The sequence below is a fragment of the Amborella trichopoda genome, chromosome 1, assembly GCF_054954075.1.
Source record: "Amborella trichopoda isolate Santa Cruz 75 chromosome 1, AtrichopodaSantaCruz75HAP2 v2.0, whole genome shotgun sequence".
Taxonomy (NCBI): domain Eukaryota; kingdom Viridiplantae; phylum Streptophyta; class Magnoliopsida; order Amborellales; family Amborellaceae; genus Amborella; species Amborella trichopoda.
Genome location: NC_142336.1, coordinates 14,555,126 through 14,569,360, shown reverse-complemented (window position 1 = coordinate 14,569,360; position 14,235 = coordinate 14,555,126). Strand labels below are relative to the sequence as shown.

The window sequence follows — 14,235 nt, the reverse complement described above, 5'->3', positions numbered from 1 at the left end:
TTGGTAATTTGCTGTTTATCCAATTGTCTTTTGAGTTTAAGATCAGTACATAAAGCTAATCCTTCAGCACATATTTCTGCTGATAGTTCTCCAAGTGTATATGCCGAGTATACTATAACTCCATTATGTTTCTTTCTAAGTCTTTCTTTGACTTTTTCGGCAAATAAATATGGTAGGCCAGCAATAAATTTTTCTTTCCAATAGTCTAATTGACAATCTTCTCGTATTAGTAATCTTGAGAAAAAGACATCCTTGTACCATTTATAATGGGATAATGTAGGACAACGAAGATTGGATAGCAGATCCTCTGATCTTGCTGCCAAGAGGGCCGTACTTCCTACAAAATGTAGTGTAATTGTATATATTAAGGTGTTTACTGCATCACTTTCAGTATAAATTATTTCTTGATTTTGTTCATTTCTGGCGGTCCATTGTCTTGTATTGGTGAGGATTCTATTTTTGGTTTCATCAACATAGAAATCCCACCAGCCTCTTAACCTGCCAGTAAATGTATTGACTATTGCTTTAGCAACTTCTTGGTCTGGATTGCCTACCATTTTGTTTGCTGACGCAAACATTGTCATATGTCTCATGACGTCTAATATTTTTAATTCAGATAAACCATCTATTGTCCAATTAACTATTGATCTTCCTGAATAAGAAACGGCTTGTTGTATGACATCTTCTTCAAGTTGTATATCAATAGGTGTAGGTCTCTTATAATATGGTAAAGCTGTGATTGGTTTCCATGTTTTACCATAGGCTATTCTGTTTAAATCAATAGGTAAAGTATCCATAAAAGCAGATTCTTGGTTTTGTATCGTATCTTCTATAACTGGTTCCTCTTCTTGGAGCATCATTGTTTCATGCTCTGGTATTTTTGTTTTTCCCCTAACTGAAGATTCTGGGATAGTTGGTAAAGGGACAGGTATATTGGGTATTGGTATAGGAATACTGAGTTTAGGAGAAGGGATTCTTTTAATATCTAATTGGGCTAATTTGGATATTAACTGATCCATTAAAGTTTTATTATTTTTGTCGATATGGAATTTATTTTTATTGAGTTCTGGAGGTGGTTTAAACAAAACTGCTTTAGGAAGGGAAGGAGTTATTCCCTTAGTTTGAGGAGTAACTAATCTTTCTATACGTTCTGCTTGTTTTCCTAAAGATTGCATATATAAATTAGTATAATTGTTTTGTTCCACTATATGCGGTATTAGTTCTTGTTTTTTACCTATTTCTTTTGGTAGGACTTTATACGGTGTTGCAATAATATCATATAGAGATTGTGGTGGTTCTCCTTTACTTAATGGGGTTATAACACCTTTGAGTATTATACTTTTTTCAGGAGGGTGTGTACTAGCAGTAGTAGTACCATCCGTACTAATATATGTTTTTTCTTCTATGGTTTGAAGAGTATTAAATTGAGGAATGTTTATTTTATATTGAGTACATATTTCTTGTAACCATATAAAAAATCCTTTTGTTTCTCTTTCTTTTTAAAAAAATTTATTATATTTTATATGAAATAATTCTATTAACCTAAGTTGGAAGGTTTGAAGATACCATTCCCGAATACCCTAATTTTCTGGAGCAAGGTAATCTTGTTTGATATAATTAATATCTAATTTTCTCTTTTTTCTTTCTAATTTAACAGCTAAATATTTTTCTATATATGCATCATCATTATTTATATCTTCTTCTACTTGTAATATATTATCTTCTACTTGTAATGTAAGTATTTAAAATTCAGCTATGTCAGGTTCAGATGTTTAAGTGGGAATGACTACATGATCAGCTGTTCTTTTGACTCCTTGTAATTGGAAGTCTGAAGATGTTGTAGGTATTGAAGGAGAAGGAAGTATGATAACATCGGGAGTAGTATGACAAGATTTTCTAGCAGGGATTAATGGTTTTTTATTTCTTTTTCTATTAATATCTATATCATCCTGTACTATAGGCTATTGGAATTTTATTTCAATATTTTCATCCTGATGTTCTATTATTTGATTTGGAATATTATTCACAAGTACTTCCCTGGGCTGGTTTGCATTTTGCAATGCCCATGATTGAGGTAGAATAATATCGGACCAAGTAATGGTTTTTGGTATAATAGTATTTGATTTTTCTATATTAGTTTGAAATAGTATAGTTTGATCCTTTTTATCAGCTTGCATAATATTAGGACAGAGAGTATTCATTACTTTATGATAAATTCTGTATACTATTGCTAAATTCTGATAACCATGTATCATATTAAATCCATGAGTTTTCAAATTTATAGTTAATATATCTAATATATTTGGGTATGTTAAAGAAACAGAAAAATTTGGAAAGCAATTAAAATATATGGGTCCACTGCATAGGCTGGATTCTACCATGCCTAAGAGTGAATCTGAGAACTTATTGTACCTTGACGGGTACTTTGCCTAGACTTTCCTTTCGTTTCTTGCCTTAACTTTCGGACCAACTTTCTTAGATGTAAATTTAAATAGGTTTCTATAGTAATATTGTAACTTTTAACTCTAAACAATATATAATGTTTTTATTGTAGATCCCGGCGCGTTTTGGTATTAGAGCCCAATAGTGTATATATATATATATATATATATATATATATATATATATATATATATATATATATATATATATATATATGGGATAATCTAAACTTCACAACCTTTCAAATTACAAAGGTTAAAGATAGAGAGAGTCGTGAAGGGTGGATTTACTAATTTTGTAGGAAAAATTAACAAATCCATATAAAGTTATATTAGAATTGTTATTATTTACTACCAGACATCCGTGATCGTCAGATTGGCCCAGATTCAATTTGGGCTGTTGCTCATGTTTTCTTGTGAGCCCACTACCTCAGTATCATTTTCTATATATATATATATATATATATATATATATATATATATATATATATATATATATAGGGAGTGGATTCAGTACGCCCACTAGCTGACCGGTACAGTAAATGCTAATGGCTCAGATTGAATCTGGGTCGATCTAACGGTCATGACCTCTTTTCATGTTTGAATTTTAATTTTTTTTCTATAAATCCAAATCACTTGAAATTTTAGGTGTATGTTCTTCTTATCAAGGCGTACCTAATAAAAATATAAAAAAATAATATGCAAAAACAAATTGGCCAAAATACCCCTAAAACTTTATAGGGGTATTTTGGTCAATAATTTTCATGTAAAATATTTATTTAATATTTTTCGAAGATTCACCTATTTTTTATGTAAACAAGTTTCAAATTTTAGATCGTTTCGCTTTAAAATTTAAATACTACCGGACATCCAGGATCGTGAGATCGGCTCAAATTCAATCTGAGCCGTTGGCGTTTACTGTAGCAGTATGCCATTGGGATGACACATGATCTTTTCCCATATATATATATATATATATATATATATATATATATAGGGGGTGGTTTGTATAGAGCCTAGGCTCTAAATAATCAAATTAGAGCCTAGTTTCAAGTAGTGTCGAGACATATGGTTTCAATATTGAAAATCTTTGTTATGTTTTCATTTTTATTTATAAAGTTTAAAGCTTCAAAAAAATGTAGATCGAAAGGTCTATGAAAACTTAAAAGTTTTGAAAATTGACCGTCCAAAACTTTGCTATAAAATACATTATTTTCAAGACTTGAAATCTATTTTTTTTTTCATGTCCATACATATTGATGTCGAGATGATCAATTTGAGCATCAAAACAACCTCTTCTACTGAAATATTTGTGGTAGGTTTTCTAGCAGGGATTAATGGTTTTTTATTTCTTTTTCTATTAATATCTATATCATCCTGTACTATAGGCTATTGGAATTTTATTTCAATATTTTCATCCTGATGTTCTATTATTTGATTTGGAATATTATTCACAAGTACTTCCCTGGGCTGGTTTGCATTTTGCAATGCCCATGATTGAGGTAGAATAATATCGGACCAAGTAATGGTTTTTGGTATAATCGTATTTGATTTTTCTATATTAGTTTGAAATAGTATAGTTTGATCCTTTTTATCAGCTTGCATAATATTAGGACAGAGAGTATTCATTACTTTATGATAAATTCTGTATACTATTGCTAAATTCTGATAACCATGTATCATATTAAATCCATGAGTTTTCAAATTTATAGTTAATATATCTAATATATTTGGGTATGTTAAAGAAACAGAAAAATTTGGAAAGCAATTAAAATATATGGGTCCACTGCATAGGCTGGATTCTACCATGCCTAAGAGTGAATCTGAGAACTTATTGTACCTTGACGGGTACTTTGCCTAGACTTTCCTTTCGTTTCTTGCCTTAACTTTCGGACCAACTTTCTTAGATGTAAATTTAAATAGGTTTCTATAGTAATATTGTAACTTTTAACTCTAAACAATATATAATGTTTTTATTGTAGATCCCGACGCGTTTTGGTATTAGAGCCCAATAGTGTATATATATATATATATATATATATATATATATATATATATATATATATATATATATATATATATATGGGATAATCTAAACTTCACAACCTTTCAAATTACAAAGGTTAAAGATAGAGAGAGTCGTGAAGGGTGGATTTACTAATTTTGTAGGAAAAATTAACAAATCCATATAAAGTTATATTAGAATTGTTATTATTTACTACCAGACATCCGTGATCGTCAGATTAGCCCAGATTCAATTTGGGCTGTTGCTCATGTTTTCTTGTGAGCCCACTACCTCAGTATCATTTTCTATATATATATATATATATATATATATATATATATATATATATATATATATAGGGAGTGGATTCAGTACGCCCACTAGCTGACCGGTACAGTAAATGCTAATGGCTCAGATTGAATCTGGGTCGATCTAACGGTCATGACCTCTTTTCGTGTTTGAATTTTAATTTTTTTTCTATAAATCCAAATCACTTGAAATTTTAGGTGTATGTTCTTCTTATCAAGGCGTACCTAATAAAAATATAAAAAAATAATATGCAAAAACAAATTGGCCAAAATACCCCTAAAACTTTATAGGGGTATTTTGGTCAATAATTTTCATGTAAAATATTTATTTAATATTTTTCGAAGATTCACCTATTTTTTATGTAAACAAGTTTCAAATTTTAGATCGTTTCGCTTTAAAATTTAAATACTACCGGACATCCAGGATCGTGAGATCGGCCCAAATTCAATCTGAGCCGTTGGCGTTTACTGTAGCAGTATGCCATTGGGATGACACATGATCTTTTCCCATATATATATATATATATATATATATATATATATATATATATATAGGGGGTGGTTTGTATAGAGCCTAGGCTCTAAATAATCAAATTAGAGCCTAGTTTCAAGTAGTGTCGAGACATATGGTTTCAATATTGAAAATCTTTGTTATGTTTTCATTTTTATTTATAAAGTTTAAAGCTTCAAAAAAATGTAGATCGAAAGGTCTATGAAAACTTAAAAGTTTTGAAAATTGACCGTCCAAAACTTTGCTATAAAATACATTATTTTCAAGACTTGAAATCTATTTTTTTTTTCATGTCCATACATATTGATGTCGAGATGATCAATTTGAGCATCAAAACAACCTCTTCTACTGAAATATTTGTGGTAGGCCCTAATTTGATTATTTAGAGCCCCGGCTCTATATAAACATTTTCCTTATATATATATATATATATATACACACACACACACATCTAATTGTTAGGAGCAGTGGTATAAAAAACAGATCGGTGACCCAGATTGGGCACCCCAAAAACCCATCCGGATCAGTGAATCGATGATCCGGATCGAAAATCGACCGAATCGGTCGGATTAAGCTTTTGAAAAATCTAAAAAAATTATTAAAATTCATTAGAAATGTTATTTTTTAATAATCCAATAAGAAATCAGAGTACTACATTATTACTTTTCAAATTTTTCATCAATATGTGAATATTGAGTTTTTTTTTCTCTATATGAACTTATTTTAACAAAAATACTTGTTGTATTTTTTTAAAAAATTAGAAATGAGTTTTTTTGACAAAAATACTTGTTGTATTTTTTTTTATAAGAACTTTTTATTTTTTTGACAATAACTTTTTATTTTTTATTTTTTATTTTTTTGACAAAAACCTTTTATTTTTTTTGACAAGAAAAAGAATTGATAAGAACCTTTGATTTTTTTTATACTAACATTTTTATTTTATAGATAAGAAAAAAATTTTGACAAAAAGCGAAATTGATAAAAACCTTTTATTTTTATTTTTTAGAAAAAACCATTCATTTTTTTTATATGAAAAAAATTTGACAAAAAATTTAATTTTTTTTATACGAAACTTTTTATTTTATTGATAAAAAAAAATTTGACAAAAACGCGAAATTGATAAAAACCTTTTATTTTTATTTTTTACAAACAAAGAGAAATTTTTTGGATAAGAAAATAATTTGAGAAAAACAAGGAGAAAAAAACAAGAAGTCGTCAACAAGAGGAATCAAACCCACGTCCGTATCACAACGACGACACACAATAACCAATATAGCACTTGCAACTTAGTGTTTATAGAACCGCTAACAACATATGTACTACATGAACATTTTAAGGTATTACTTATTCACATAATCCCACATCGAAGAGCGAGAAACAAATCTATATGAATAAATAGTTCTTTATACTCACCATTTTTAGCGAGTGTGAAGAGATGAGATTATACGAATGGATCGTGACCACACGTGCATGAAAGAACTTAGGGCCACTTGAAGCATACGAACCCATGGGCTCTGGGTCTCTGACGATTTTTGCCTCAAAATTCTTGAATTTTATAAAAATGCCCTTTCACTAGGGGTCCTGACGTCATGATGACCGATTCCCGATTCAAATCAACGGAATTTTACAAAAATGCCCTTTCACTACGGGTCTTGACGTCATGACGCGAAAAAACCGAACGATTTATTGTGCAAAATCGTCGAAACCAGATGATTAACTGTACAGACGGGATGACCGATTCCGTGTCGATTCGATAATTTTTAAAACACTTGTTAGGAGTGATTGGCTGACTGTATGACCTCCATAACCGTGCCAATATGCAAACATGAAGACCATGTTGGGCCTGCGCTGCCTATTTACACCCCGAGGGGCTATGTTGCCAAGATACCTGTTTGAGTGAGAGAGATAGAGAGAAGGTGTGTTTGTGACCAACATGCCTTTGCTTCCACAATGCCTATGTTTGAGTTCCAAGAGTTTATTTTAGTTCATCAAAAGCCTGATCTATTTGTATATTGATGCTTACTATATCAGCGTCAACAATAAATATAATCTCATTAACAATGAAAGTTTTCTCTACCAAAAAGCTACTGCATTAGTGCACATTATTTTTCAAATTTTACTACAAATTGCTTTGATTTGAACATTTTTCCATAATTCATTGATCTTGGTACATCCCATGCTGTGCACGGCGTTGTACTAATATGTTAAACACAGAAAATACAAGCCCCTACCCATTTTTAGAAATAATTATAAGTTTTCGAATGCGTTAGTGGGAATAAAAACCTAAACCAATAGCTGAGGAGACTCAACTGGTGTTACTACCACAACCTCAACCCCATTCCCAAAATTTAGTACATTAAACACAGAAAATTACAGGTTCTCCAAAGCCATATCGATAAGTACGGCGCAATTTCCAGCTCCGCTCTTCTTGACATCGAGCAAAGTCTCATACTTTAATAGTATCATCGTCATAGCAAGAGCAAAACTTCAGGTCCGTCCTTGAAAAACTGTGAAAAAGAATACGTCCATATATTGCCCATGGATGATTAATAAATACATGTCTGCTTGCAACTAAAAGTTAAAACTATCAAAAGTTAAAAATTTTCTTTTTTTTGGGAGTCAAACACGTACCTCAAGTCACGAACGTACTCTTTGTGTGCAGATTTATTAGCCTTCACATTATTCATGTCAGATAACTTAGAAGTAAGAACTATACAGAGACAGAGCATCTGTTCAAAAAACAAGGAACAAAGGGGAGAGAGAGAGAGATCACCCCATCAACAACCAATATACATTAATACACATAGAAACAAAGTAGATACAGGGAACCCATTAAAACAAAAAAGATTACAAACAGTGAGAGAAAGATATAGAGACAGATATATATATATATATATATATATATATATATATATATAGAGAGAGAGAGAGAGAGAGAGAGAGAGAGAGAGAGATCACCCATCAACAATCAGTATGCATTGATACACAGAACTAGAGTAGAAACCAGGGACCCATCGAAACAAAAACAAAAAACGAATAGAGAGAGAGAGAGAAGCCATAAGAGCTAGGAGCTGGGTAAAAACTGGACTGCAATCCATGCCAAGTGTATCGACTAGGAGCCCCATGGATGATGGTCAAGAGTTCGGGACTCAGGTAGGAGCAGTTGCACCAGTCGTGCCTCCACATCCACATCATGCCAATGGTTGCAAACCATGTTACCATTAAATTAAGAGAAGGTAAACCAACTGATATTTTGAACCATTGCCATAAGGAACAAAAGCAATAATGCTTAAATGCTTAACAAAAGTAATTAAAATCTCAAGATCTCAACATTTCAGCCATTGTCATAAGGGATAAAAGCAATAGGTATTGAACATGATTACCAAAAATATATACACCATGAAGTAAATACTGCATAAGCTTGAAAATTTGGGGCTAAATTGTGATAGTTTACCCATTTAAGATGACCCCCAGACAATATATAATGATAATTTGACTTGACCCAACTCTGATGGCATCACTGTCTCATGCTCAAGTAAGACCCACAACCCAGATGCAGTCTAAGACTGGCACCAGCTCATTCATGACTCTTAGCCATCTCCTAAACTGAATCTTGATGAAGTCCTGTCCAAAAGTTCATAATTTAAACTTGATTCAATGTTTCAAGATCTATGAGATGTTTCTCTGAAAAGGAATGTACAAATTTTGCTTCTGACTAGATTCTCACTGCATATCTGTCGCTCATCAGCCATCTTTTGGACTTACCTTGCATGCTTCTTGATTTGAAACATCTGTGTGTGTGTGTGTTTTTCTTTGGTGAGTGGGAGGAGAAGTTCTCTGAAATCTAAATTCTAAATATTTTGGAAGTGCGCAGATCGTTCTTGTGTTGATGAGACTAGCACCACCGTGGTAGTATAGAATTCATAATTTCATATAAAAACAGAAGAATGATAGAGAGAGAAATTTAGAACAAGAAGAGTTGAAGGCCGGGCCAAAATCGAAGCAAATTTAATGGGGCTCCGACACAAACAGACCAAGTGCCACATTACCGTTCCTCGAACAGATTGCCATATAAATGCACAAAACATTGTAGCAAGTGTAGCTTTGCCTCTAACATTTCAAGGGACATTATAGATAAACAGTAAGAGAAGTTAGCATGTCAATATGATAACCCACTCAAAGTTTTAGAGGTCAAATTCAAATCATAAATGACCATTTCCAGAATGGTGGCAATCTAGGACATGGTTTTCACCAAGTGCTTAATAAACATCAGCTATGACCATTCAAATTCACATCCCAGCATCATCCCAAGTGGGAAACACCACAGTGGAGGTTAAATTCAGTTAAGCATCCATATTTAGTGACACTCCGATGCTGTTTTCCACATTCAAGAAGCCTATAAAGGATGCCTATATCACACACAGAAACTGAACCCATCAAAAGCATGAGATTTTAAAAAAGCAAGTAAACACAGGAAGCCACAACAATGTCAAAAATCACCTAAGAAACAGTGTCATGTATGTGTTATTCTAGAGCGAGCGAGAGAGAGAGAGAGAGAGAGAGAGAGAGAGAGAGAGAGAGAGAGAGAGAGAGAGAGAGAGAGAGAGAGTGAGAGAGAGATCAGCATAGAAAATTGCACCTGCAACCAAGAGAGGGGAGGGCTTCACTTGAACTGCCATGGAAGAAAGTAAGGGCAGGGACAGCTTGAGAGAGCACCATGCCACGACTCGACCTCTGAACACTAGCTCTTGCACCACCCAACCGATTTTTTTCAATGGAGTTCTCTCTCTCTCTCTCTCTAAAACTCTAACTCTTGCACCACCCTGTTGATTTTTTCAATGGAGTTCTTGCATAGCTTGAAACATATAAATAAAGCATTAGTCTAAAACAAAGATTGTCCCACAAATTTTGCTAGCCTGTAGATTTCAAAATAGGATGAAGTACGCAACAAAAGCTTAATTTCAATTTTGTCACCACAAATATATGGCATGGGCTCCACTGGATGCAAATTATATGAACCACATCACACTGCTAAAGGAACAAACACAATGCCCAAAGCAGCAAGCAGGTCATACAATTATCAAACAAGGATAAAGTATAATTTGCTTGAAAACCTTGGTGCATTTTTGCTGAATACAGTCATGTAAGAAACAAACAACAAAGCTCTAGACAATTTTCCTTGTCTACAATTCCAATTATATTCAATTTCATAACATTGTATTTCAGTAGATTGCAAAATGTAGAGACAAACCACATTAATTTTTCTTTTTTTTTCAGAAAATTGACTGTCATTGAATAAAAAAAGAAGCAAACACAGGTGTTGGGTCTAGCGTCCCTTACAAATATTGGGATCTACTAGAACCCTAACGGTTAAGGTAATCCTTTACAAAAAAGCCAAAAAAGAGTCCAATACTGTAACAACAATGAGTTGGCTCCGCAAGGGATTATATAACACCCTATTTACAACATGTATGTGAGTAGTGAACAAAAATGATAGAAAGGCTCATCAGCTAGCTTAGAGGTAGTCCAAGATAGTTTGTGAGGTCGGCTCCGTCATTTGCCATAAGATCTGCGAGCGTGTTGGGTGTCCTAAATGTATGCCTCCATGAGACGCTGATACCCCTACAAGTGAACAACAGAGAGAAAACAAAGAAATAAGTCTTATTAAAATTCATCATGGCACTGATTAGAAGGAAAAAATTGTTAAGATATAACTAAAATTAAATTTTCTAACCATAAAAAAAATTACAAAATAATATTAATTTAATACAAAAACAAAAAATCAATAACCATAGGATGAATGGGGAGAGTAGGGAGATGGAGAGAGGGGAGAATACGAGAGAGAGGGAGATGGAGAATTGGAGCCTGTAGACTCCATGTCAGAGTACTGTGGGGAAGAGGGAGAGTATTGAGGAGAAGAGCGAGTGTATTGAGGAGAGTTGGGGGAAGAGGGAGAGTATTGAGGAGAAGAGGAAGAGTATCGAGGAGAGTATTGGGGAGAAGAGGGTGGAGAGTTGGGGGAAGAGGGAGAGTATTGAGGAGAGTTGGGGGAAGAGGGAAAGTATTGGGGAAAAGAGGGAAAATATTGGGAAGAAGAGGGAGAGTATTCTAGAGAGTTGGGGGAAGAGGAAAAGTATTGGGGAGAAGAGGGAAAGTACTGAGGAGAAGAGGGAGAGTATTCTGGAGAGTTGGGGGAAGAGGGAGAGTATTGGGGAGAAGAACGAGAGTATTCTGGAGAGTTGGGGGAAGAGGAAGAGTATTCTGGAGAGTTGGGGGGAGAGAGAGAGTATTGGGGAGAAGAAGGAACGTATTGGGGAGAAGTGGGAGAGTATTCTGGAGAGTTGGGGGAAGAGGGAAAGTATTGGGGAGAAGAGGGAGAGTATTCGGGAGAGTTGGGAGAAGAGGGAGAGTATTGGGGAGAAGAGGGAAAGTATTGGGGAGAAGAAGGAGAGTATTCTGGAGAGTTGGGAGAAGAGGGAGAGTATTGGGGAGAAGAGAGAAAGTATTGGGGAGAAGAGGGAGAGTATTCTGGAGAGTTAGTGGAAGAGGGGGAGTATTCTAGAGAGTTGGGGGAAGAGGCAGAGTATTGGGGAGAAGAGGGAAAGTATTGGTGAGAAGGAGAGTATTATGGAGAGTTGGGGGAAGAGGGAAAGTATTGGGGAGAAGGAGAGCATTCTGGAGAGTTGGGGGAAGAGGGAAAGTATTGGGGAGAAGGAGAGTATTCTGGAGAGTTGGGGGAAGAGGGAAAGTATTGGGGAGAAGAGGGAAAGTATTGGGGAGAAGAGGGAGGGGAGAGTATTCTGGAGCGTTGGGGGAAGAGGGAGAGTATTGGGGGGAAGAGGGAGAGTACTGGGGAGAAGAGGGAGAGTATTCTGGAGAGTTGGGGGAAGAGGTAGGGTAATGGGGAGAAGAGAGAGAGCATTCTGGAGAGTTAGGAGAAAGAGAGTACATGAGAAAAGGAGGGGAAGAGGGACAGTGAGGAGGGGAAGAGGGAGAGTAGTGTGGAGAGTTTGGGGAAGAGGGAGAGTATTGGGGATAAGAGGGAAAGTATTGGGGAGAAGAGGGAAAGTATTTTGGAGAGTTGTGGGAAGAGGGAGAATATTGGGGAGAAGAGGGAGAGTATTTTGGAGAGTTAGGAGAAAGAGAGTATTGGGGGGAAGAAGGAGGGGAAGAGGGAGAGTAATGTGGAGAGTTTGGGGAAGAAGGAGAGGAAGAGGGAGAGTACTGTACAAAGTTTGGGGAAGAGGGAAAGTAGTGTGGAGAGTTTTTGGAAGATGGGATTTCAAAGGAAAAGAGTAAATCAAAGTGAACCTTTTCTCACAATCTGCACAATATAATGAAAAGAGTAAATCAAAGTGAATATTTTCTCACAATCTGCACAATATAATGAAAAGAGTAAATCAAAGTGAAATTAAACAGTTTAAGGTCTAAGAAATTAAATAATTAATAAAATAGTAAAATAAGGAAAAATTGGGAAAATATAGAAAAAGTAGGAAATACTAGAAACAAATATAACTCTTGAAACAATAAATAAATACTCATTAACAGTATTTGTAAAGAACACATAAATACTCATTAATAATATAATAACTCAATTTCAATTTTTCTTTATTTTTTTATTTTTTCTGATTTTATTTAGGATTCACTTTTTAGCCATTGCAAATTACAACATTAAAAGCTAAAACTATATAAGTATATAAAAGAAAACCGAATAATAAAAAGAAAAACAGAAAGTTTTTCTCTATTTTTTCCTCTTTTTTATTTCCGTTTTTTCTTTTTAAATTTTATTTTATTTTTTCTGTTTGTTTAGATTTTCTAATTTCTCTCTTCTGCATTTTCGATTTCCCATTCCAAAAATTGAAAACAGAAAAGTAGAAAAACAAAAAAAATGCCCCATATGTATGTCACTTTATTTTTTTGCATTTTCATTTTTTTTGCTGGTTTATTAATGTCCTTTACAAAACTTAAACTAAAACAGAAATTGCAATTTCAATTTTCTCCTTATTTCATTGTTTGGATTTTATTTAGGATTCATCGTCTAAGCCCTTATAAATTTCAATATCAAAAGTTAAAACTAATATATTAAAAAAAACCAAAAAGATAGGGTTTGTTCAAATTTTTATATTTTCGGGTAGTAATTTGAGGAGTTTTTACAAATTGTAAAACCCTTCTTTAATAACCTAAAATTGAAACCCAAAAGAAAAAAAAAAAAAAAAACAATACAAAACTATAAAACCCTAATTCTTGATCTAAACCTAAATTGGAAACAAAAGTTTCCTTAGTTTCTAAACGTAAAGCACTAACTATTAAATACTACTGAATATTTAAATAAAAAACTCACCGAGGACTGTTGAAGCTGGCAGCCGGAACCAGCAGAAACTAGCCGGAGGAGCTTCTGCCTTTTCTTGATTTTTGAATCTTGAAAAAACAGAGAGGAACGATAGAACCTTCTTTTCTCTTTCTTATTTAAATAGAAAAGTTTTCCATTATTAAAAGGTAAAAACGTATTCTAGTCCCTTGGGAGTATACTGTTCATATACTCCTTGAATTAAAATTTAATTCTAGTACCTCAGAGTTTGGAATATAACCTCTTCAACCTATAGATTAACTTCATTCCTAATTGATCCCTACAAGCACTTAAAAAAAAATACCATCTCAAGATTGAATGTGAACCATCCAATTTTTAAAAAGGGATATCTAAGTGTTAAAACTTCAAATTTTAATTTTTTATTTTTTGAGAGTACTCATCCATCTAGTGATGTTTATGTCGTTCACATTCTTTTAAATTGAAAATTTCCTTCCAAATAGATCATCTATCCTTCGAAGTATAAGTAAACTATGCTCCCAAAGGAGCATAATATATGTGCTCTAAAAGCGATCTAAAATTTCCAATTACGCTCCTTTATTTTTCTTATTTCGGTGAATTCACGTAATCGATGTATATATTTTTCAGTAGTTACAAATTATCTT

General features: G+C 33.5%; 1 long non-coding RNA gene across 2 annotated transcripts; it reads right to left on the bottom strand.

Annotated features, from left to right (window-relative positions):
- Positions 1 to 7,379: 7,379 nt before the first annotated feature.
- On the bottom strand, positions 7,380 to 13,714 carry LOC110006469 (uncharacterized). 2 transcript variants are annotated; one of them, XR_016051997.1, is made up of 5 exons: positions 13,607 to 13,714; positions 9,905 to 10,887; positions 8,720 to 8,889; positions 7,897 to 7,994; positions 7,380 to 7,772 (listed from the first exon to the last, which is right to left on the bottom strand). It is a non-coding gene; the product is annotated as an uncharacterized LOC110006469 (long non-coding RNA). The 2 variants fall into 2 exon arrangements; XR_016051996.1 differs by lacking the exon at positions 8,720 to 8,889.
- Between the last annotated feature and the right edge of the window lie 521 nt (positions 13,715 to 14,235).